Source organism: Salmo salar, chromosome 23, assembly GCF_965601325.2.
Source record: "Salmo salar chromosome 23, fSalSal1, whole genome shotgun sequence".
Taxonomy (NCBI): Eukaryota; Metazoa; Chordata; class Actinopteri; order Salmoniformes; family Salmonidae; genus Salmo; species Salmo salar.
The window spans coordinates 42028215-42056102 of record NC_138313.1 but is presented as its reverse complement, the minus strand read 5'-3'; the positions used below and the strand labels follow the sequence as shown (position 1 = coordinate 42056102).

General features: G+C 41.0%; 1 pseudogene; it reads left to right on the top strand.

The window, feature by feature from the left end:
* The first annotated feature begins 61 nt into the window (after positions 1 to 61).
* Positions 62 to 27888, top strand: LOC106584605 (ethanolamine kinase 1-like; annotated as a pseudogene).

Below are 27888 nucleotides of genomic sequence, written 5' to 3'. Positions count from 1 at the left end.
CAGAGTCGCCCTGCAGTCTGGAGCTCCCAGAGTTGTCCTTCTGCCCGAGGTCTACAGCGACATGCCTCAGCCAGAGGTCTACAGCGACGTGCCTCAGCCAGAGGTATTCAACGGGGGTGGACAGGTTAGGTGGGGGACTAAGGCCAGAGCCTGAGCCACCTCCACAGTAGGAGGATTGGGGAGGGGGGGGGGGGTGTAGCACGGGAACCGTCGGTGACGGCAGCCACCCTCCCTTCCCTCCCTTTAGTTTGGGGGGTTTATTTTGTGTTTTTTGTATGAGATGCATTAGGGGTCTGCACCTTTGGGGGGGGGGGGGGGGGGGGGTACTGTCACGTCCTGACCAGTATAAGGGGTTATTGGTTATTGTAGTTTGGTCAGGACGTGGCAGGTGGTATTTGTTTTATGTGGTTCGGGGTTTAATGGGATATGTGTTTATGTAAGAGGGGTATTTGATTTATATGTTCCGGGGTTTTTGGTTAATGTTCTTATTTCGTATTTCTATGCTCTGTCTATGTTGTGTATTTCTTTGTTGGCCTGGTATGGCTCTCAATCAGGAACAGCTGCTGTACATTGTTGTTGCTGATTGAGAGTCATACTTAGGTAGCCTGTTTTCACCTGTCCCTTTGTGGGAAGTTGTTGTTTGCATAGCTGTGTGTGTAGCCTGCAATCCTGTTTGTTGATCTGATCGTTTTCTTGTTTTTGGTTAAGTTTGTGTTCAATAAAAGTCACTATGAGCACTCGACCCGCTGCGCCTTGGTCCACTACGTACGACGACCGTTACAATTCATCACCTTAAAGGACATGGTCGCAATCCAAATTACACTCCATTCCCTATATAGTGCACTACTTTTGATTACTTATGTAGGGGATAGGCTCTGGTCAAAAGTAGTGCACTGTGTAATGCTAACCATGTAAGCCGATATAGTGTTTGGTTCAGAACATACTATGTTATCTTTACGTTGATGGTTAGGTTGGATAAGATTAGATCATCTTTATTGTCCACCATTAAAGTTATGATCAGAAATATTGTCTTAATGTTTTACTGGCTCCTGATAAGAAACTGTTGTTGTGATAAACTCTTACAAAATACTTTCATTTTGAGGAAACGCTGACGTTATTCCTGAGACATTGTAGAAAAATACAAAATGATTCATTGTTAGTAAAAATGGGGCTAGATTGTATAAGCCACACACATGCATATATGTACAACGTCGAGCACATTTACTGTAAGTCAACTTGGATATTCTGTAGATGTTCATTGGAAAGAGATTGTAGTGACCCAGACAATTAAAGAAGACTTGGGTAGTCAATCAATGAGTCATCTTGCTTTAATACATCAAAAAGTAAAAAGAGCTAGTCTGAAGTTGCACACAGATTTCTAAAGTTTAATTAATTTTGCACAATCAACCATAGTCCATTTTGTCTTCAGTCTGATGATACTGCAGAAAAAGACAGGGCAACAGTACCCGACACCACCCCAGTCAAAATAACACAACTCTGTTATTCTCTCATGTTCTCTTCAACTCTTGTCTGCTTTATGATCTTTTTATCAATTATTAATTTCTTCCCAGTCATCTCCAAGGTCTGCCTCTCCCCTGATTCAAACAGGACTGTGAGTCTGAAACGGAAATGTGGATAAAAGAGAGGGGGATAGTGAAAGTATGTAAGGAAAAGTGAAGGAAAGACATAAAAAGTGTGCGGAGAATCTCTCTCTCTGTGTGTGTGTGTGTGTGTGTGTGTGTGTGTGTGTGTGTGTGTGTGTGTGTGTGTGCGTGCGTGTGTGCGTGCGTGTGCGTGTGCGTGTGTGCCATCCCAGTACCCTTATACCGTGCTACTTACTGTATGTCCAACTTGTTGGAAAAACATGTTCAGCCAACACTGACTTTGAATCTGTGCTGTTCTACAGTATCTCCTAAATCATTTATGTATACAATCATCTCCCTTTCAATACACAACATCTTTGATGGCGAGGCGCCCTTTGATGACAACTGAATTTAATTTGCGTCTAAAAGCCTGGAAAATATTGAATTTATGATGATCAACATAATCATGACTTCTAAGCAATTACTGTAATTATGTAAAATTGGAAACTTTGGACGACATTCTAAATAATTCAACATGTAAACAGCCTGTTATTACATATCATCCATTCAATGTGGTAGAATGTTATAGGGGAAGTTCAGGATTTTACAACTTGATGTTAAATGGTTCCTCACCCTAAAAGTAATCTATGGGCCAGGAGAAACTGTAATCCATACCCTAGTATACCGTATACTGGGGTAAACCGTATACTGGGGGTATTTTGAAATATAGGCCATATGATTTTCTTATTCCAAAAAAAAAATATGTTCTTCTGATCAGACCCTGAACCAAAAAGAGTTATCCTTTGGGGACAGCCGAAGAATCCTTTGGGAACTCTTTTTTCTAAGAGTGTAGTATGTTCCCCTGGTTTTCTTGTGGTGTGCATCAGACCTTGAAAATGTTTCATTGAAAGACATTCCTCTCAACCTTCATCCGGACACTCAGAGGTAACAACTTCTGCAATAAGGTTGGACACCGTATTACATTAGTAGAACGTCTGTCCTCAGCTAACATAGCTTCTCTGAAGGATATCACACTTAATTTGTGTGTGCAAACAGTGGGGCAATCTCCCAGAGAAATGGGATCCATGTTTGTCAGGGTCACACTGGAGCGAGACAGTGACCTCTCAATCTAGAGTAGGTCTAGTTTAAGCACACAGAGAGGTGGATGCTAACTTCCAGAGTTCCCCCTCATATGCACATTGTGTCAGTAGGTTTGTGGGACTACGAACAAGCGATTCAAAAAGGAAAGAAAAGGGGATGTATAGACATCTCAGAGAAACTCTCTCAAATTAAAGGAAGCATGGCCTCTCAAACTGTCTACGGATTAAGTTGAAGCTTTTCTGTCTGCTTCAAATGTTTTTGCTCTGTCAATCTCGACTCCTCGACAGACATGCTTCAACATAATTCAGAGGCTCAGTTGAATAGACGAGTCAGGTTGAATCAGGGTGACAGACTCTTCAGTCAGTTGGATAGAGAAATTATCCTACTCAGCAGAGCTTAGACCATGACAGCTACACTGAGTGTACAAAATATTAAGAACATTGCTCTTTCCGTGATATAGACTCACCAAGTGAATCCAGGTGAAAGCTATGATCTCTTATTGATGTCACCTTTTAAATCCACTTCAATCAGTGTAGATAAAGGGGAGGAGACAGGTTAAAGAAGGATTTTTAAGCCTTGAGACATTCAGAGGGTGAATGGGCAAGGCAAAAGATTGAAGTGCCTTTGAATGGGGTATGGTAGTAAGTGCCAGGCGCACTGGTTTGAGTGTGTCAAGAACGGCAATGCTGCTGAGTTTTTCATGATCAACAGTTTCCCGTGTGTATCAAGAATGGTCCACCACCCTAAGAACGTCCAGCCAACTTGACACAACCGTGGGAAGCATTGGAGTCAACATGGGCCAGCATCCCTGTGGAATGCTTTCGACACCTTGTAGAATGAATTGAGGCTGTTCTGAGGGCAAAAGGGGGTGCAACTCAATATTAGGAAGGTGTTCCTAATATTTTGTACACTCAGTGTAGTTTCACTGACTGGGTTGTGTTCATTAGACATGAAACCGAACTGAAACAGGGAGGTACTACATGGACTTCATTTACGTTTTCCTTGGCAAAGATGAAAAGATTTCCTACTGCAAAACTTCATAGATGTTAAGATTTCACATCTATTCATTACCAAGGCAATGTGAGATCACAGATTCATTCAATGAATGTAGTGGTTCTCATACCTCTATTGAAGTATGAAACAAGTGGTCTAATCATCTTTTAAACTCCATCAAATATTTTTCTATTAAAACAAGGCAAACACCTCTCCTTGAACCAAGCACCGTGTTTTGGCGTCAGGAATACAGCTAATTGTTCTTGCCAGGTAGTTGGAGAGCATACAGCCTCTAATTTGTATGAAAAAAACCTTCCTCTGAATCTTAAACAGAATACTGATCATCTGGTTACCACTGTCAGTAAATCAATCACTTTTAAGATGGATCAACAAAGCAAGCTATTCTCTGTTAGCCGAGGTTCCGAGTAATGTGACTGCACATCAGCATATATTGTTATTGGTGAAAAGGCCTATGGGTACACACTGGTTGAATCAACGTTGTTTCCACATCATTTCAATGATTAAGTTGAAAATTTATTTGAACCAACGTGGAATAGAGATGCTCACCACATTGTGCAAACCCAGAACCAAATCTTCTGTACACCGGCCAGATAACAATTGTTCTAAGAGTCTGTCACGAGAGACAGTGTAAACTCCCTCAAGTTCGCTACAACATTTCTGATTGCTAGCCAACGAAAGGCAGATTCTAAATAGAATACACCCCCACACAAACGGTTTGTAAATGCATGGACCTTGCTTCATATTCAAGAAAAGGTTATGGCGTTGATTTCTTGCTCCGACATACCACGTCGGTCTGATGACAAAAGCCTGTCGTATTTGATCACAATATTTTGGGTTAGATGTGGCGTGTTTGTTCAAGTGGCTCTCATTCCAGTGCTATGAATACTTCATCAAATGTCAAGGCGACAATGTTTGTTCTCTGCCTGTGTTTCATGCGGTCCCTTCGGAGTTTGAGGACGCTTTGGGGAACAGTGGAAGTGAGAGAACGCTCAGCAGGCAATGAATGGAAACAAACGTGCAATGATGAGGCCTTGCTAGCAAACACAGGCCAACACAGACTGCATGTGGAGGGTCTGATATTGCTGACAAAGCCAATATCATAACCACTGAAGAGTGTCCTTTCGGTGCTCAATAATGCAAGTTGCCTGTAGGGTTTGTCACTCAAATTTTCACAATCAGTTACTTAATACACTGGAGTGACTATAAACGCTTACAAGAACCATATTTAAATGTGTCCTTTTAATATTCCCTCAGATTAAAGGGATAGTTCACCCAAATTACAAAATTCCATATTGGTTTAAGCAGTTTAGGAACAAGGTAAGACAACAATCCATGTTTTGGTTTGGTTTACCTAGCTACTGTCTCCAGGGAAGGTAATGGTATGTCATTTTATGATTTGTGTGAACTATCTCTTTAATGAGTAGAACCAAACCCTGCTGCCTGCTCCCTCCCTAAGTGAGTCTCTGCTGGCTTTGAATAAGACATGGCTTTGCTCTCTTAGTGTTTATTGGGTTCAATCATCAAAGAATTGTTGTCTTTAAGGTATAAAGTTGGAAGTCATAAACTCCTGTGACCAATCATAATACCATAACTTTAAAGGCAATAGAAATACCGTCCCAATGAAAGTGTTATGCAATTACTTTAAACAGGAACTTGTGACTTATTGTTAGTTTCATATTGAATGTTGTTGTTTACACACAAGGGGCAAGCCCATGCAGAACACGCCATAGCACAGCATCACTACTATTTTCCAATTTTAATCTCATGTAGTTTGGACCTTCTGTTTCCACTTATTCTGATGTTTTGCCTGTTTATTCCCTCTTTTGGACAGTGCGCTGTCCCGACTCCGGCCGAAGTCGGCCCCTCTCCTTGTTCGGGCGGCGTTCGGCGGTCGACGTCACCGGCTTACTAGTCACCACCGATCTATGTTTCCCTGTTACTTTGGCTTTGTCTTAATTATACACACCTGTTTTTGATTCCCTGATTAGGTTCATTATTTAACCCTCTGGCTTCCCTGTTTGTCTTGTCTGTGATTGTTCATGTTTGGTGGTTGTTGGAGGTGTTTCTCCCAACCCTGTTATTTTGCTGGGAGAAGTTTATTGAAAATTTGAGTAAACACGTTTTGTTTACACTTATCCCTGTGTCCTGCGCCTGACTCCACTACTTCTCATAAGAAACCATTACATGCGCGAACAGAGATTTTGAGTCCACAGGACAATCAACATAAACACACAAAACATAATTGATATAGACATCATGCGTAAAAGTGGTATGATTAAGCAATAAGGCACAAGGGGGTGTGGTATATGGCCAATATAGCGTGGCTAAGGGCTGTTCTTTCCCCGACGCAACGCAGAGTGCCTGGATACAGCCCTTAGCCGTGGTATATTGGCCATATACCACAAACCCCCAAGGTGCCTCAATGCTATTATAAACTGGTTTCCAACATACTTAGAGCAGAAAAATAGTCTGTCAGCCAATCAGCATTCTGTGCTCGAACCACCCAGTTTAGAATCTGATTTAGAACAGGGAGAGCGGGACACGTTGCAGCTGAACTTTTGCTGTGCTTGAAAAATCCAAGCAGTGAACTAACCCCTCAGGGGTAGAAATATGTGGTTGAGAGTCAGAGTGTGACCAGACTATCAACACTATCCTGACATTACCACTCCACCAGACTATCCACACTATCCTGACATTACCACTCCACCAGACTATCCACACTATCCTGACATTACCACTCCACCAGACTATCCACACTATCCTGACATTACCACTCCACCAGACTATCCACACTATCCTGACATTACCACTCCACCAGACTATCCACACTATCCTGACATTACCACTCCACCAGACTATCCACACTATCCTGACATTACCACTCCACCAGACTATCCACACTATCCTGACATTACCACTCCACCAGACTATCCACACTATCCTGACATTACCACTCCACCAGACTATCCACACTATCCTGACATTACCACTCCACCAGACTATCCACACTATCCTGACATTACCACTCCACCAGACTATCCACACTATCCTGACATTACCACCACCAGACTATCCACACTATCCTGACATCACCACTCCAGCAGATAATCCACACTATCCTGACATTACCACTCCACCAGACTATCCACACTATCCTGACATTACCACTCCACCAGACTATCCACACTATCCTGACATTACCACTCCACCAGACTATCCACACTATCCTGACATTACCACTCCACCAGACTATAAACACTATCCTGACATTACCACTCCACCAGACTATCCACACTATCCTGACATTACCACTCCACCAGACTATCCACACTATCCTGACATTACCACCACCAGACTATCCACACTATCCTGACATTACCACTCCACCAGACTATCCACACTATCCTGACATTACCACTCCACCAGACTATCCACACTATCCTGACATTACCACCACCAGACTATCCACACTATCCTGACATCACCACTCCACCCGACTATAAACACTATCCTGACATCACCACTCCACCAGACTATCCACACTATCCTGACATTACCGGTCCACCAGACTATCCACACTATCCTGACATTACCACTCCACCAGACTATCCACACTATCCTGACATTACCACTCCACCAGACTATCCACACTATCCTGACATTACCACTCCACCAGACTATCCACACTATCCTGACATCACCACTCCACCAGACTATCCACACTATCCTGACATTACCACTCCACCAGACTATCAACACTATCCTGACATCACCACTCCACCAGACTATAAACACTATCCTGACATTACCACTCCACCAGACTATCCACACTATCCTGACATTACCACTCCACCAGACTATCCACACTATCCTGACATCACCACTCCACCAGACTATCCACACTATCCTGACATTACCGGTCCACCAGACTATCCACACTATCCTGACATTACCACTCCACCAGACTATCCACACTATCCTGACATCACCACTCCACCAGACTATCCACACTATCCTGACATTACCACTCCACCAGACTATCCACACTATCCTGATATTACCACTCCACCAGACTATCCACACTATCCTGACATGGTTGCCTTGTGTTCAGGCAATTCCAGTCCTCGAGGGCCTGGTTGGTGTCACAGTTTTTCCCCAGCCCCATCTAACACCCCTGACTCCAATAATCACCTAATCATGATCTTCAGTTTAGAATGTAATGTGATTAATCAGCTGTGTTTGCTAGGGATGGAGAAAAAATGTGACACCAATAAGGCCCTCGAGGACCGGAGTTGCCCACCCCTGACCTAGTGCATCACCAACCAGCTGATGGGCTGCTTCGTGGGCTCACTCCAAGAGTTGGGGGCCATGCAGGTGCTTGTGTACGGGAGGTTGACAGAGCTCTATGTGGACCGGGAGAGAGAGACGTGGAGATGTTCCAGATACTCCACGCTCACGACTGCGGCCCACAGATCTATTGCAGCTTCCAGAATGGCATCTGCTATGAGTTTGTGAGGGAGACTGTGTTAGACGACGCACAGCTCATACAGCCTGCCATGTATCTGTGAAAAGTTATACAATACCAGTCAAAACTTTGGACACACCTACTCATTCAAGGGTTTTTCTTTATTTTTACTATTTTCTACATTGTAGAATAATAGTGAAGACATCAAAACTATGAAATAACACATAGTCATCAAAAAAGTGTTAAACAAATATATTTTATATTTGAGACTCTTCAAAGTAGCCACACTTAGCCTTGATGACAGCTTTGCACACTCTTGGCATTCTCTCCACCAGCTTCACGAAGTAGTCACCTGGAATACATTTCAATTAACAGGTGTGCGTTGTTAAAAGTTCATTTGTGGAATTTCTTTCCTCCTTAATGTGTTTGAGCCAATCAGTTTTGTTGTGACATGGTAGGGTTGGTATACAGAATATAACCCTATTTGGTAAAAGACCAAGTCCCTATTATGGCAAAAACAGCTCAAATAAGCAAAGAGAAACAACAGTCCATTAAAACATGAAGGTCAGTCAATCCGGAAAATGTCAAGAACTTTGAAAGTTTCTTCAAGTGCAGTCGCAAAAACCATCAAGCGCTATGATAAAACTGGCTCTCATGTGCACCGCCACAGGAAAGGAAGACCCAGAGTTAACTCTGTTGCAGAGGGTAAGTTCATTAGAGTTATCAGCCTCAGACACATCTCAACATCAACTGTTCAGAGGAGACTGCGTGAATCAGGCCTTCATGGTCAAATTGCTACAAAGAAACCACTACTAAAGGACACCAATAAAAAGAAGAGACTTGCTTGGGCCACGAAACACAAGCGATAGACATTAGACTGGTTGAATCTGTCCTTTTGTCTAACGAGTCCAAATTTGCAATTTTTAATTCCAACCACTGTCTATGTGAGAAGCAGAGTAGGTGAACGGATGATCTCTGCATGTATTGTTCCCACCGTGAAGCATGGAGGAGGAGGTGTGATGGTGTGGGGTGCTTTACTGGTGACACTGTCATGATTTATTTAGAATTCAAGGCACACCAGCATGGCTACCACGGCATTCTGCAGCGATACGCCATCCCATCTGGTTTGCCTTTAGTGGGACTATCATTTGTTTTTCAACAGGACAATGACCCAACACACCTCCAGGATGTGTAAGGGCTATTTGACCAAGACGGAGAGTAATGGAGTGCTGCATCAGATGACCTGGCCTCCACAATCACCCAACCTCAACCCAATTGAGATAGTTTGGGATGAGTAGGACCGCAGAGTGAAGGAAAAGCAGCCAACAAGTGCTCAGCATATGTGGGAACTGTTGGAAAAGCATTCCAGGTGAATCTGGTTGAGAGAATGCCAAGAGTGTGAAAAGCTGTCATCAAAGGGTGGCTACTGTGAAGAATCTCAAATATAAAATATATTTTGATTTGTTTAACACTTTTTTTGGTTACTACATAATTCCATGTGTTATTGCATGGTTTTGATGTCTTCACTATTATTCTATAATGTAGAAAAAATTGTCAAAATAAAGAAAACCCTTGAATGAGTAGGTGTGTCCATACTTTGACTGGTACTGTATATTTACACACATACATACTGTACAGATCTGCAAACATGACCCACAATTCACAAAAAACTACAATTGACCCATATTAGGTTTTTCCCAAGGACAATTTGACCAGTGTCAATCCACTGGGTCTCACACTGGATCTGAAAGTTAATTATAACAGTGGAGCATGGAAATGGAGGGATGAGGGAATGGCGGGATGAAGGAATGGAGGGATGAAGGAATGGAGGGATGAAAATATGGAGGGATGAGGGAATGGCGGGATGAGGGAATGGAGGGATGAGGGAATGGCGGGATGAAGGAATGGAGGGATGAAGGAATGGAGGGATGAAGGAATGGAGGGATGAGGGAATGGCGGGATGAAGGAATGGAGGGATGAGGGAATGGCGGGATGAAGGAATGGAGGGATGAAGGAATGAAGGAATGGAGGGATTGTGCGTGTGTGTGTGTGTGTGTGTGTGTGTGTGTGTGTGTGTGTGTGTGTGTGTGTGTGTGTGTGTGTGTGTGTGCGTACGTGTAAAGTAAAGTTTGGGCGCTAATTCAGATTTGGGTCTGGAGGATGGTTTCTCAGTGGGTACCAGAGTAAAGGGTATGTTTGTTTTTCAAGAAACAGTGATATATAGCCATTATGTCTATAACAATTTGATGGCTCCTCCAGTTATGCTAGTGGACAGAACCCAGACAACAGATTTGGCTACTCCAGCTATGCTAGTGGATCGAACCCACACTGTTAGCCGTTTTTGTAATTTTATCAGTTAGTTACCCTATTAATTAACAGTACGATACTTTCTAAACTGAATACAGTAGATAACTGTAGAATGCACAGTAAAATATCGTACATTTGTTTTACAGTACATTATAAGACCCTTCTGAAATTGCAACAGTAATACACTGTAGAATGCACAGTAAAATACCGTAAACGTGTTTTACAGTATTAATTATGGTGCATCGTGAGAAAATGTTGTGGGCGGGGAAAGAGTCTCTGGCTCATTAACATATTTTAGGGCATGCCATGCAAAAGGCTATATTTGTTGTACCCCCACAGAATATGGTAATATACTATGTTTATGGAATTCTACAAACTCTGTCCTGAAACTCTACAGTAACTTACTGGTAAATTGCTGCTAGTAATTTACTGTAATTCAGAATACAGTACCATACCACATTTTTGGAGTGTCAAAAACCTTTTGAACACTAGTGGGTGCATGGTTTTGTTGTTTTTCACTCAATTCAATATTTCGAGGCGCGTCTTGTAAGGTCTATATTTGTTGCAGCCGTTAGTGAGATTCCTGAACCAATTTAAGTAATATGTGGTAGTGGTCCCATGATAATTTAATTTATAAACTTGACGGATCAGAACGGCAGCAAGTTGTCAGTTTAGATATAAAGTGCCAAATATCAGTTGGAATGCTGTAAGATACATTTAAATATTCACTATTAGAAATTGCTGATTTTTTTTCAATACAATTCAACAATAAAGTACTATATTACTGTTTTGGTATATTTCTACTGCAGCATATTGTAAATTACGTTAAATTGTAGGGAAATGTCTTGGGAGGAGGAAGAATTGCTGGCTCATTGGGGAGGCAGGTAGCCTAGTGGTTAGAGCATAGGGCCAGTAACCCAAAGGTTGCTGGATTGAATTCCCAAGGCGAAAATCTGTTGTTGTACCCCTGAACAAGGCAGTTAACCCACTGTTCCCCAGTAGGCTGTCATTGTAAATAATAATTTGTCCTTAACTGACTTGCCTAGTTAAAAAAAGGTTCAATTAACATATTTTAAGGTGTGCCTTGTAAGGGTCTATATTTGTTGCAACTATTAGTGAGATTCCTGAACCAATTTAACTAATATGTGGTAGTGGCTTCCTAACAGTTAAATGTATATAAGCAAAAGGTCTGAGTTGTAGCAGGTCTTAAACTCTTAATGGTTGAATATTTACCCATGTTTATTTGATATGTTTTTCTATGTAATCACAGCCAGTTTGGAAGCCTTTGTTTAGGCCTCTAGAATTGCAAGTGATATTAAACACCTAGCGTTCATTCATGTGCTGTACTATGCAAATGTATGCAGCTAACCTGCTGTAGAATACTCAAGAAATAATTGTCTTACAGTTTAATAGTCACTTTTACTGTATTGTACTGAGCTTCATTGCTCTGACATCATGTTACTATGAATATCTCAGTATTGTATTGGCACTATCCAGAGATATATCATAAGATATCTTGTTTTAACTACAATTATTTTGAAGACCTTAACTGCATCAATATTTTCAGTAATGGTTACAGAAATGTTTTACTTGCCATGACTGTGATGTGTTTTTTTTTAATCAATCTTGGTTGAATGCACTGACTGTAAGATGCTAAGGGGTCCTGAGTGGCATTGTAGTCTAAGGCACTGCATCTCACTGCATCTCGCACAATTGGCCCAGCGTCATTAGGGTTTGGTCAGGATAGGCTGTCGTTGTAAATAAGACTGACTTACCTAGTTACATTTAATAAATGTTTTTTTTAAGGAGAAGAGCACCCGCTAAATGGCCAAAAGTTAAACGTAAATGTAAAAAATTAAACCTTGCAAAGGACACTGGGTAAAATGTCGCTGCATGGGTAATTCCAGTAATATACTGTAAATTAGATTACAGTAAAATGTTCCCCGTAAAATTTATTACAGTAGTTGCACTGTAAAATAAATTACCTTAATTTACTCGCCAATTTCTGCCAGTTAGTTCATGTAGTTTATACAGGAAATGTTTTACAGTGCAGACAGCAGGTTTGACTCCTCCAGCTATGCTAGTGGATGGAATCCAGACAACAGGTTTGGCTCCGGCTATGCTAGTGGATAGTATCCAGACAACAGGGGGCAAACCTCAGGGCCAGTCTCCATCTATCAGCCTGCTCAGTTTGATAGCCTGTAGCAAAAGCGGCTCCATGACACCACAAACACTCTGCAAAACATGCACACTAGCAATCAATAGGGTCCTAAATGAAACAACATTTAGTTTGAATGGATTGCTTAATGGAAAGATAGCAGCTATCTATTTCTGGTCCAGAGTTCTTTTGTGCAATATCTTGGCTCAGTCTCATCTGTAGTTATGGTATAAATTATCCTAGTTTTTTTCCCCTGCAGATTGATTGCGATAGAAATTGGAAAAATCCTCTCGATCGAGTTCGAATCTGACAACCCCGCAGAGAATATTCTGTGGAAGAAGATGGCACAATTCCTCAAACTTGTCCAGCACGCTCAGAGCAGAACACCAGCATCGCAGAGGTGAGTTAACACTACAAGATCTACTTAGACATTTTCTATTTTGCAAAATATTTTTTTGTAAAGCAAAAATTTGCACTTTCCTCTTCTTCTATGAGATGTGTTGACGGTGAAGTCTGACGTGTTTAGCCAGTCTTTTCTGTCGCTATCAGTCCACTCTCTTGCCATGTGGCACCAAGCAGTGATTGGCCCATTGAGGAGGTGGGGGAACAAAGAAAATAAGACATTAGCTCGGCTTCCTCGAACGGTCTCTCTCCATTATCAATCAAATGTTCTGTGTTGTTTACGATTGCTGTGAGGGTTGAGGGGTCGGAAGTCCATGCAAACTAGAGTCAAGCTAGAGTCCTAAAGTACTGTGTCTGCTTTAGCTCTTTAGATTGAAATAATATCACCAGACTGTTCCAGTATGTTCTTTGTGTTTTGTGGAGAGAGGTCAAGAGGTCAAGGCAATTAGCTATGGATTGGGTCATCCATTTAATAGACAACTGCTATGGGGAGATTGGGACCTTTATGATAAGAGAGAAGCAGCTTCCTGCACACATCTGAGATGGAGCCAGCATGTCTCTAGTAGTCTTTTTTTAACATTGCTATGACAGGACACAGGCAACTAACTTTCTGTGAGTAACAGCCCATATAGCTCTATTCTGAAGCGTTGTCATGATGTGACATTACACAGGGAGGATTATTATTATTATATGATAATGGAGGTATAAGCAAACAATTTTCATGAATCTTTGAAGTAACTAAGGGCTCCATTCAATCGGTATCGCTGAACAGTTACAGATTGCGCGATAGACATTTAAAGGAAATATCCGATTGAGCTGACATAGGCAGTGTTTACAGTGAATGCAGTCTCCGCTAACGTGGAAATGTTACCTTTAAATTTCAATCACAATGTAGTACTGAACTTCCATGACACTGATTGAATAGAGCCCTAAGATTATGTTAACAGCCAAGTGTGTATACGAAATTGCTAACTTGTAGGCAATTTCATTATATAAAGGACATTTTATTTTACAGAGCGTACACCAACCTTTATCACAGTTGCACCGCATTCAGAAGTCCAATAGATGGAGCTATATTGTGATATATTTTTAAGCTGGATCACTCGATCCACATTTAAAAGTCTCAAAATGAAATTCATATGACAAGAAAGCATCAAAGAGAGAACAAATATTATATATCATACTCAATATAAGGTGATTTCTGTAAAAAAAAATATATATATGTATATCTTTTTTTTACATCTCTCATTGTAAGGTGTTCCACTAATACAAGACATTTTTGAAATGTATTGGCTTTTGCAGGTCAATAATCCATAAAACATACATTTGATTGCTTTGAATGTGTGTATACATGTTGTTTCGTACACAGCTAATTCTACTTGTATATTTCCCAGAATGCCTTGCTTTTCGAGTGAATTGTAGCGTTACCATCCATGATTGTATTTGTTATACCCTTTCAAAAGCAATAATTGATAACCTTTCAGACATTTTTTTTTAATTTAAGTGTGGCTTCTGTACCTTTAGAGACAGAAGAATTCTGTATAGAATATTAGGTACTGTTTCCCTGTGTTGTTTTTCTGCTATTTTTTAATGGTAGGGTAGATGTTTTCTCTACTAACTGTATTGGTAAGTCATTGTATTTAACAGACTTCAAAGTACTTTTCTAAGAGGTGAGTGGTCTGCACACAGGCATCTTGAGATCATTTCATTGACAGTTCAACCAGAAGTTGCCGCCACTACAGACAAGTTAAATGCCGCTTCAAAACTATCTCCAGAGAAGGTTTCATGACGGATTTTTAAAAGCTGTAGCCTTTCAGACAAACAAACATGCTGTAGCCGAGGTGCTTCAAGGCGCCACATTACATATGTCTGAAAGGAGTGTTAGTGACAGAGACATGGTTGTTGCATTCATCCGTTTTCAAGCCTCTGGCCATCACCAAGTGAGATACTAAGCAAATATGTTATCGTAAAAATGTAATTATTCCACACAATACCACCAGTATTCCAAAAGCTCTTATTTTAAGGCCCTAGTTTTACCCTAATATAGTGGCATGAAACTCATGGTTTACAAGCCACATCAGGCCTGCAAGTCACATTATGCTGGCTTGAAAAGTGATGTGTGATTCTTACTGGAATCCAGCCAGAGTGAGGATATCCAACATTTTGAATTTTTATTCACCCACAACCTGCATTCAGAATGAATGCTAGGTTTTGAAGAGTAAGACAGGAGAATACCTAAACCATATAAACTGGAACAACCATTTCAGTACCCGGGTGCAATAAGTCCTATTAACAGATTGGATTAGTTTAGACACATGTATGTTATTTCTATTTGAGTGGCATACGATTAATTAATCAATCATGCAAAAACAGAGATATTGAAACAAACAATTCTAAAAATCAACAAGCAATACAGCATGCTGGGAAACACTGGTTAGTACCACTGGTTAGTAGCACCAAGGCTGGGGTTATTTTACACCACTGTGTTAATTTAATATTAATATTAAATATATATGAAATATGAATACATTTTCACTTACAGAGTTCATTTAACACCTGAGTCAACCTAAGAAATGTTACACTGAAAAATCAACACTGTCCAATTTGCTGTGTATCTAAAGGGAGCAACAGAAGGACAGGGTGAGAACCAGTCAACACACAAAAGCATCAGAGAGACTTTTATACTTGGGCAACGTATGAGTGCTTGTGAGAGAGTGTGTCTTCCGAGGAAACGTGGGGAGAGGGGGAGCAGGAGAGTGGGTGCACCTGCAGAAGAGCTCCTCTGTCTGAATCAGATAGTCACCCACTGGGGTGGGAGGCAGAGGAGAGAAAGGAGGGGAGATACATCTGTGGTGTTGAGGAGAGGGGGGGAAGAAGACCGAACAGGAGAGGAGGGGAGAGGAGCTAACAGGAGAGGAAGGGAGAGGACCTAACAGGACAGAGCCAGACAGGAGAGAACATGAGAGGGGAGGAACGCAGGAAAAGAGAGACACAGTACAGCTGCACTTTCCGAGGAAAGCGTAGAAACCGGGAGAGCAGTCTCCTGCTCTGCTCAAAGCCCTCCCGCTAATTCTCCCATTTAACACTCAACACAAACCACACAATACTGCCATAATCACTGCTGCTCCACTGGAGCTGGTAATCAGATGTAAATAAGGCACATTGATAACGAGCCACCAGAGGAGGAAATTCCTCTAATTGCTGTAGTAGCTAGCTCTCTAGAAACAGACTTCACTGAGAGACATGAGAGGAGTGGGAGCCGGGAGGCAAGCATCGTCCTCCACGACCGCCTGCATCTGAAAGGCATTGGGCAAGAGAAGGGGGAGAAAGTCCAAATAGCAGAGTGGTGTTACGATGTGAAATGCTTGGGAGCTTGTTTATATATATATATATATATATATATATATATATATATATATAGAATAGTTGATAGGAATGAATCATGTAAGTTTCACCGAGGATTGAGCCTTTGAACAAACATTAGTTTTCATATGAACAGTTATTCTGCAAACAGAATTAAAAATGAGTATGCATTTTTAAAGAGATGTGGAATTTGTAAACCACATTTAATATTACATATTTTCATGAATATTGATGATATAAATAAATTGCCTATCAAGAGCTAATATATGAACGAAATACTAATATAATACAACTATTTATTCTGTACTATGCTATTTTTCTAAGCAAAACTTGAGTTTCTGGGGAAAGTAAAAAACAAACAAGGTTATTCTGAAAATGCAAGAATGCATGCTACAACAAAACTATGTCACAATATATCCCAGAAATCCAGATACCAGTTGTCAGTGAATAGGGCCAAAAGCCTTTATGAGTGATGAGCAAAGTGTCCATTTTGCAACCACAACTAAAAAACGATGGAACAGAGCAGAACGAGATACTCTTCCATCCAAATAAGCGTGTGTGGCTGAGGAAGTAGTGAAGGAGGCTGTAGGAGTGGAGAAGAGACCTCTATCATGACTGTAAACAACGGCCAACGTCACTGCATTTATTGTACGTTCCTAACAGACCTCACTAAATTATGTCGACAACTGTGTATAATAACACCGCAACTGTATGTCTCCTTGCATAAATAGGTATAACAGTGTTTAAATTAAATACTTTTTTTTGCCGATTGAAAGGAGACATAAAAATTCCTCAGAACGGTACAATGCTTACACAGCATTTCGCAGGTGCATTTTTTTCAAGTAGCGTCTGTGAAAATAAGACCTTTGTTGATTGATGGAGCTGTCCCAAGAAGGAAAAACAAGACATTGTAAATAGCATGTAACCTCTCCAGATGATATGGTGTGCTGTCTGGTGTCATAAACAACTTGTGTTGCTGTAAACGCATGCAGGCCTGGAGAATGCATCTACAGGTTGGTGAACTACTGCATTAAGAAGTAGTTCCCCCCCCCCTGATAGAATAAAATACCGGGCCAGACGTTTTCCTCTTCTAGTCTTTGTAGGCACAGGAAATCATGGATTTTATTTATTTATTTAAGTCATTTTCACTGTGAGAGTACTGGTTGATTAATGGCCCACATGGCCTGGATGTTATACAAGTAACTTGAAACATGGAAATATTTCCAATATACCTGTGTAAATGTCAGTGTCCAGTCAGAGGTGGGAATTCTTGAAGGTACAATTAAGTAAGTAAGCATACTATGTACAGGAAATATTTTAAAAGTCAGTTTCAATACCATATTTACATGTGCAGGAATACTGGAGTGATGGAGGTAGATATGTATAGGGGTAAGATGACTAGGCAACAGGATATAAGTTAAACAGAGTAGCAGCAGCTTGTATGTGAGTGGGTGTGCAGTCAGTATAAATGTATGGGCATATTATGTGTGAGTGAGAAAATATTGGAGTGAGTGTGTGTTTTGTAGTGACAGTGTGTGTGTGTGTGTGTGTGTGTGTGTGTGTGTGTGTGTGTGTGTGTGTGTGTGTGTGTGTGTGTGTGTGTGTGTGTGTGTGTGTGTGTGTGTGTGTGTGTGTATAGCGACAGTGCAAAGATTGAAATAAAAGGTCAATAAAGTTACAAGATTCATTCAGATAGCCCGTGTAGCTATTTTGTTAGCTATTTATCAGTCGTATTGCTTGGGGATAGAAGCTGTTCAAGAGCCTGTTGGTGTCAGACTTGATGCACCGGTACGTCTTGCCGAGACGTCAGCAGAGAAAATAGTCTATGGCTTGGATGGTTGGAGTCTTTGAAGATTTTCGAGGCCTTCTTTTCACATCGCCTGATATAGAGGTCCTGAATGGAGAGCTCAGCCCCAGTGATGTACTGGGCTGTCCGCACAGCCCTCTGTAGGATCCAGTTGCAGAGGGAGGTGTTCAGACCCAGAGTCCTAAGCTTGGTGACGAGTTTGGAGGGGACAACGGTGTTGAGCTCTGAGCTGTTGTCAATGAACAGCATTCTCACATAGGTATTCCTCTTATCTAGGTGGGTGAGGGCAGTGTAGAGAGCAATTGAGATTGCATTGTCTATGGATCTGTTGGGGCGGTATGTAAATTGGAGTGGGTCTAGGTTGGCTGGGATGGAGGAGTTAATGTGTGCCATAACCAGCCTCTCAATGCACTTCATGATTACAGAAGTGAGTGCTACGGTGTGGTAGCCATTGTGGCATGAAGCCTTAGAGTTCTTAGGAGCAGGAATGACAGACTGGGACAAGGAGAGGTTGAAAATTACCGTGAATATTTTTTTATTTAGTCTTTATTTAACTAGGCAAGTCAGTTAAGAACAAATTCTTATTTACCTATTTAATATGCCTGCCAGCTGTTCTGTGCATCCTCTGAGAACGCACCCTAGAATACCGCGGCCTTGCGGGTGGTGACCTAATTAAAGACCCTTCTCACATCGGCCTCGGAGAGCGAGATCAACCAGTCCTCTGGGTCGGTGACGGCCCTCACACCCTGCTCAATGTTGTTGTTGTCAAAGCGTGCATAAAATGCATTGAGTTGGTCTGGTAGAGAGGCCTCGCTGGGCAGATCACGGCTGGGTGTTCCATTATAATCCGTAATGGACTGTAGCCCCTATCACATGCGGCAGGCGTCGGAGCCTGAGTAATATGATTCCACCCTATTCCTTATAAACGTGTATATTTACTGCAGACCATCAGTAAGACTTTATAACATACAGTATATCCTACCTCCCTTCATCTAGGGGTTCTCTACATTTTCTCCAATAGAGACATAGTCTATTTGTTTTTGAAAGTGTATTTGAAAGTTATTCAAATATGAAAAAAGACCATAAAGACGATAAATACTTACTAAACAGCTAATTAAACACAGCATGCATAATAGCATGAGCTCAATTTGAATGTGATGATAATATATGAATGTGATGATACTATATGAATGTGATGATACTATATGAATGTGATACTGATTCTTTCAGTGTCTGCAATACGTAACAGTTCTTTTGTTATTTTTTTGTCCACATAGTTCCAAGCTGCTGAAAGAGTTCCCTAGCATCGGAACCCTGTCAGATGAAAGGGAAACGTTGAAAAGACACCTCTCCGATTCGCTCGCCGACCGTGCTTTGTCACAACGACCTCCTGACTAAAAACATAATCTATGACCACAAAGAGGGTGGATGATGAGTCTTAGTGCCTGGATTTTGAGTTGCAAGGCTGACATATAAAGTGTTCCAAGCGAGTGTATGTGATCATTTAAAAAAGCGACACAGTGTGAAGAATAAGTGGATTCATTACTACTGAACTGATTGGTTATAGCGTTTGTTCTGCCATTCTGATGCAATATACCATCAGTGTCAGAAAGAATACAAGATTGCCATGTTTTAGACTCAATAACTTGGATGTCCCTTTGATTTAACTTATTTCCATGAAATGGTCCAATTGCAAGACATGTTCCATTTTAACACTTTGACAAAATGTGGTTCACAAAACGGTCACATCTTTCCTTTCTTTTGCTATGGATAATACATCTATACCCTATTCTCTTAATCCTCTTGTCATTTCATTATGTCCTTATGTCATTTCATGATGACCTTAGGTCCTTTCATTATGCCCTTATGTACAGACGTACGGCCTTGGTCATTGTTATGATTAATGTATGGAACACGGTTATAATGAATACATTATTAATGTTTCTCTGAAGCTTTTCAGGGACTTTGTTGTTGTAACAGTAAAGCACAAACTAAAAGAATATTATATCTGAACAAATCATACATATCAGAACATAATATGGAGTAAAGTGGAAAATTGTTTCATTGTATCTTTAATTTAAAAAAAATTAATTAATTAATTTGTATCCTATTGAGGAATTGTAGCGTTGACTATTAAAGCTTTCAGAGCACACTATCAATTATAGCGGCATACAGATAACTGGCAAAATAAAGGAAACCAACATAAATTGTCTTAATAGGCAGTTGAGCCCTTATTCCACTCCAGTCATTACCATGTGCCCAATTAAGGTGCCATCAACCTCCTGTGACACACACACACACACACACACACACACACACACACACACACACACACACACACACACACACACACACACACACACACACACACTGCTTAACTCAGGCACTTGCTTTCAATATACTTTGTATCCCTCATTTACTCAAATGTTTCCATTATTCCATTATTACCCTCTACATAGGGTACAGTACTGGGTTTCAAATATTTGAAAAAAATCATTAAAATACTTTGAGGCTTTGCTTGTCTGCCTAGTGGGTGGTGTTTGCAGTTTTGGGACTTTTCTATTTGTTTATTAAGCCAGGCATGTTCAAACAGGCCAAGTATTTGAATATATTTGTCAAGTAATTGCAACCTAGGTCTGATAGAGTAATAATTATATTGCTGAGGTGCTACAGAACAGTTTACTAATGTGTATGTGTCATTGCAATAAACTGTATGAACCATACGTTGCTCTCTTCTCCTTTAGGCATGGTGAGATTCATTGACTATGAGTATGCTGATGATAGCAGGCCTTCGACATAGGCAATCACTTCAATGTGTTTGCAGGTGCGTTCCTTCAGTTGACAGTTCATTTCTGAGGTGTATCTCACAGACAGAGAATCAGAGCGAAATGTTTTTTTTTTTTCAATGTATTTCAAATATTTCATTTTGCCTTCAACATTGAACTAAGCAAGCACATTAACCTGTTGGGGTGTAGGGGGCAGTATTTTCACGGCCGGATGAAAAACGTACCCAATTTAAACAGGTTACTACTCTGGCCCAGAAACTAGAATATGCATATTATTAGTAGAGTTGGATAGGAAACACTCTGAAGTTTCTAAAACTGTTTGAATGGTGTCTGTGACTATAACAGAACTCATATGGCAGGCAAAAACCTGAGAGAAATCCAAGCAGGAAGTGGAAGAGAATTGTAGTTCTTCTTTTGATTCTCTATCGAAACTACAGTGTCTGTGGGGTGACGTTGCACTTCCTAAGGCTTCCATTGGCTGTCAACAGCCTTCAGAAAGTGGTTTGAGCATTCTCCTGTCACTGGGCAGATAATAGGAGCTCAGTTACTGAGTGGACTGCCTGTGGACAAAGGGATTGGATATGCGCGGTCACACGAGCGCACCGTTCCTTTTTTTTCTACTTGAATGAATATGCTATTGTCCGGTTGGAATATTATCGCAATTTTACGTTAAAAATACCATAAAGATTGATTTTAAACAGCGTTTGACATGCTTCTAAGTAAGGTAATGGAACATTTTGACTTTTCGTTTCTGGTACCGCGCTCGCGCGGTATTCCTTTGGATAGTGACCTGAACGCACAAACAAAACGGAGGTATTTGGACATTAATATGGATTACTTCAAACCAAAATAACATTTCTTGTGGAAGTAGCAGTCCTGGGAGTGCATTCTGACGAAGATCAGCAAAGGTAAGACAATATCTGTAATACTAATTCTGAGTTTAGGTTGCCCCAAACTTGGCGGGTGTCTGTATAGCTCGCTGTGATGGCTGAGCTATGTACTCAGAATATTGAAAAATGTGCTTTCTCCGTAAAGCTATTTTAAAATATGACACAGCGGTTGCATCCAGGAGTAGTCTATCTATAATTCTTTAAATAATTGTTATATATTTTGTCAACGTTTATGATGAGTATTTTTATAAATAGATGTGCACATTCACCGGAAGTTTTGGTGGGAATACATTTTCTGAACATCATGCGCCAATGTAAAATGCTGTTTTGGGATATGAAAATTAACTTTATCGAACAAAACATACATGTAGTGTGTAACATAATGTCCTCGGAGTGTCATCTGATGAAGATCGTCAAAGGTTAGTGCTTCATTTAGCTGGGTTTTGGGTTTTATTGACACATGTCCTTGCTTGGAAAATGGCTGTGTGAATATTTTTGTCTATGTACTCTCCTAACATAATCTAATGTTTTGCTTTCACTGTAAAGCCTTTTTGAAATCAGACAATGTGGTTACATCAAGGAGAAGTGTATCTTTAAAATGGTGTAAAATAGTTGTATGTTTGAGAAAGTTGAATTATGACATTTTGTTGTTTTTGAATTTGCCGCCCTGATATTTCACTGGCTGTGTCCTGCAGGTGGGACGCTAGCGTCCCACATAGCCCATAGAAGTTAAAGGGACATTACACCTTCAAATTAAAGTTTGTCAGATGTAAAGTAGTCTAAGTAGTCTACCTCTAAAGTAGTCTGTCAAGATGAAACCATTTCCCACAACATTGGTCGTGTAGATCCAGCTATTTGCCTCCACCCCAAATGAATGTAAAAGATACGCTGACAAACTTTCCTTTAAAGTTTCCCTTTACACAGTTTACGCAAAGATTTACAATGTGATCTTTTAAACAGTCAGGCCCACTAGTCCCCCCTCCCCTTCTCCATCTCTCTCTTTTTATCTCAAATGCACGCACACTCTCTCACACACACATACTTTCTCTAAAACACATGGGCACACACACACACATTAAGTCTGGGAATTGCCAGGGACCTCATGATACGTTACAGAACTCCAAATTGGTACAAGGGTTTCTAACCCATGTTTTTGCTGTATCATCCAGCCTGATTGGGTTGACAGGTTCTCATTACATTTGTCTGTGTGTTTGATACGTCCCCAAGGTGTGAAAGGCATTGACTACAGCCTGTATCCCAGCCTTTAACTGCAGAGGGACAGGTTGACTGCTTACCTGGAGCGCTACAAGCACAGTGTGGGGCTAGGAGCCACAATTACAGGACGAGAGGTTCAGGAGCTTTATGTTCAAGTCTGCAAGTTCTCACTGGTGAGAGACACTGGCACAGCACCCATCAACCTGGCCTACGACATTGATATTTCACCACAGCACCCATCAACCTGGCCTACGACATTGATATTTCACCACAGCACCCATTAACCTGGCCTACGGCATTGATATTTCACCACAGTCTAAGTAAATACTGTATGTCTACATTCTGATTCACTTTTATTTCTCTGTGTGAAATTTACAGATATAAATTCATTGGCTGATCTCCATTTTAATGTGAGTATTTGTCGATGCAGAGACCAAAAGTAGTTTTGTGCAGGGGTGCCTGCCTTTCACTATAGTAATGAGCACTGGCAAGATTCAATATTTCAATTCACATCAAACAATGTCCTTTTACGGGTCCATATTCCCAAAAACCAAAGTCCCATCCACTCTGTATGATCCACTTACCGCTGCATTTTGACATACTCTATTGGAGTTGATTTGAAACCACTGCAAGAAAAATGACAGACAGCAGCCAAGATGTGTTTTTTTAACAACCACAATTTTCAGTCTTTGGTGGCTCAAGTGCTGCTGGACTAAACTAATGGAGCTTTCATAAGTGGACACAATACGCAGGATTGTTTTAGTAATTTGGGGGGGTAGTGTCGATGTCGCTCAAAATAGTCCAGAAATGATGAGTAAGCCTTTTCTTTTTAAAATAACTCTGCCTCAGCCAAACGCGGAAGGGAAGAAAAAAAACATGCCTGGAAATGAATAAGAGCAGCGATAACATATTGTTGATTGAAATCAGATTTCTGTGACAAACCAAGAACTCTGGCTTGGTGAAGTGGGAGAAGTCTCTCATTGACAATGAATGGGTGAGTCAAGTTTCCTGCCCAAGTTATTTACAAGTCTGGCATAGAGATGGTGGATATGCTTGTTTATCAAAACAATCACGAAATAAAAGTTTGGCTTAGCTGGTTTTCATTTAAATCTGATTTAAAGATATGACTAGAACTTTCTCAATATCCCTCCCATACTCTGGTTTTTAGTCATGTGACCGGATGGTGGTTTGGCAGTGTTTTTAGACTACAATTTCAGTTAATGGGAGGACCTAGGTCTACTGAAAGGAAGCTTACTTTGTCCAACTGATATCAATGCCCTATTGAACTTCAGGGTCTGTTGTGATATTTCCCAGGGTCCTTAAATAGACAAATCGTCTTCACTGTGGATTCACTAGCGAGTAGCTCTCTGCCAATGTTCTGGGGAGGGGAGCTTCTCCACTGCTCCTCTCCCTATCTTAAGCCGAGACAGAGTAAGCCAAGGCACACTGGGCTCTTTACGCCTCTTCTTGGCCCCCTCTGGGACCCCCCCCCCCCCCCCCCCCCCAAATACTGAAGGGCCAAAGACTGTGACTCCGTGATGTCACCCCCCTATCTTGTTGTAGTATGCTTCCTCTCTGGGCTTTTCTGAATGGTTCCCTGTCACTGGCCATCTCTGCTTAGCGTTAGGCTAATGGCATCTTAATGGAGGGGAGTTATTAAACATAGTAGAAGAACTGCACTCAATCTCCATCTAGAACCGGGGAGAGACATTACAGTTGAAAATGTGCCAGGAAAAAATGGAGAGGAGAAACCACACACTGCTCCAGTATTTCATTCCGCCCTTTATTTGATTATCAAATAAAAATTTAATTATATCACTCGGCCACAACACAGAGGTCCGCCTGGAACTCGTTAGGAAATTATTAGTGGTCCCACCGTGGATAATTACTATTAGGGTGGATGACAACAGAAATGTATGGAGGCGTGGAGTGCTATGGAGTTAAGGGAGCAATTCCATTAGTACGGGAACAATTCAATATGAGCATTGCACTTTTCCCCTTTTTCTTCAGAAGCAAAACACAGGGAAATCTAAACAATTTACTTGTGGTTTATGGGTACAAAAAATCTTGTCATAAAAAATTGCCATAAATAACATCCTAACACAATACAGCTCTCACATGTAAGTTCATTTTCTAGTTTAAAGATGTCAAAATGTACGAAACATTTACAAAATGTATAGCACTTTCTTACCGAGACTCTAGGTAATGTTACTAAACATATCATGAGAATATATTTTTTTAATTAGTTACACAGTTATTGTTTTAGTTAATGCTCCATTTCAACGCTTGGTTCAAATTCTTCACGGCGCCGCAATGGACAGTATTTTCTGTCAGCCTTGGCGGCATTTGACGTTGATGTCTCATTGAAAACAATGGCATACGTTTTTGTCCTGCCATCATGAGTCGCCCGAGACGCTGCATAAGAAAGGTCATTACAGAAGTAGGATCTTCATTTGAGAACGCTTTCATTTGCTGAGAATTTTCCTGCGCTGCAGGAAATGCAGATGAGCTTTGTGATTTACATAAATTCACTGAAAACCCACTCTAAATCAGTTATATCACAGTTCTAAAACAAAGGTCATGTGGTTTGGTAAGAAGAATGCCCCCCTCCCCACAAGTGTGATTACTACCTCTGAGGGTTTAGAGCTTGAGGTAGTCACCTCATACAAGTACTTGGGAGTATGGCTAGATAGTACACTGTCCTTCTCTCAGCACATATCAAAGCTGCAGGCTAAAGTTAAATCTAGACTCTATCGCAATCGCTCCTCTTTCACCCCAGCTGCCAAACTAACCCTGATTCAGATGACCATCCTACCCATGCCAGGTTATGGAGATGTAATTTATAGATCGGCAGGTAAGGGTGCTCTCGAGCGGCTAGATGTTCTTTACCATTCGGCCATCAGATTTACCACCAATTCTCCTTATAGGAAATATCACTGCACTCTTTACTCTTCTGTAAACTGGTCATCTCTGTATACCCGTCGCAAGACCCACTGGTTGATTCTTATTTATAAAGCCTCTTAGGCCTCACTCTCCCATCTGAGATATTTATTGCAGCCCTCATCCTCCACATACAACACCCGTTCTGCCAGTCACATTCTGTTAAAGGTCTCCAAAGCACACACATCCCTGGGTCGCTCATCTTTTCAGTTCACTGCAGCTAGCGACTGGAACGAGCTGCAACAAACACTCAAACTGGACAGTTTTATCTCAATTTCTTCATTCAAAGACTCAATCATGGACACTCTTACTGACACTTGTGGCTGCTTTGCGTGATGTATTGTTGCTTCTACCTTCTTGCCCTTTGTGCTGTTGTTTGTGCCCAATAATGTTTGTACCCTTTTTTGTGCTGCTACCATGTGCTGCTGCCATGTTGTGTTGCTACCATGTTGTTGTCATGTTGTGGTGCTACCATGCTGTGTTGTCATGTGTTGCTGCCATGCTGTGTTGTCATGTGTTGCTGCCTTGCTATGTTGTTGTCTTAGGTCTCTCATTATGTAGTGTTGTGTTGTCTCTCTTGTCGTGATATGTGTTTTGTCCAATATTTTTATCAAATATATTTTTATTTTATCCCAGCCACTGTCCACGCATGAGGTCTTTTTCCTTTTGGTAGGCCGTCATTGTAAATAAGAATTTGTTCCTAACTGACTTGCCTAGTTAAATAAAGGTTCAATAAAATAAATAAATAAACAGTAACAGTATTGCACTTGTCATGTAGCCTACTTTTGTCCAGCCTAACCACCGATCAAGCAACATTATGGACTAAATGTTTAAATCCTGTTGCTGTAGGATCATTTTGCTACGACAATATTGGTAAAGTTCCAACATCAGTCTATTTCAGTCATGTAGCACACAATATTGCACCATGAAAGGTACATCCTCAAAACCACAGCAGTGTGGAACAAAGGCTTCTGAGAACATACAGGACAGGACAATATAACCAGAGAGGAATTGTAATGATTTTCTGGGGTCTGAAACAACAGCTCTTTGCAGGCTACAGTGTCTCGATACGACCACTTAGTGGGTACTTCAAACTCACTGAACTTTAAAGGGATACTCCCCCAGACTCAGATGAACTCATGGATACCATTTTTATGTCTCTGCATCCAGTATGAAGGAAGCTAGAGGTACTTTTGCGAGCCAATGCTAACTACTGTTAGCGCAATGACTGGAAGTTATGGTATCTACTAACATGCTAGCTGATACTGTAAACTTCCAGTCATTGTGCTAACGCTAGTTAGAAATTACGCTAACGCTAGCGTAGTTGCGGCAGGTAGCCTAGCAATTAAGAGCGTTGGACCAGTAACCGAAAGGTTGCTGGTTCACATCCCTGAGCTGACTAAGTGAAAATCAGTTGATGTGCCCTTAAGCAATGCACTTAAACCTAATTGCTCCTGTAAGTCCCTCTGGATAAGAGTGTCTGCTAAATGACAAAAATGCAAACGTATAGTTAGCTACTTCCTTCAAACTGCACACAGAGACACCCACGAGTTGATCTGCGTTGGGGAAATAGATTAAGGGCTCCATTGTCAAAATCCCAAAGTATCCCTATAAGAAAGACAGGATTCTGAATTATATTTAACAATAAGAAATATTTCTTAAATGTAGTGGCAGGGTTAAGTATTAGATTTATACAGAAGAGGACATCAAGTACAAGTCAAGATGAGAACAACCCTGAACAAGGCATGACCCTTCCCCTTCTCACAAACCTATTCGCAGGTCTCCAATTTCTTCTGGGATCTCTGGGCAATCCTGCAGGCCAGACACTCTTCCATTGACTTCAACTTTGAAAGGTGA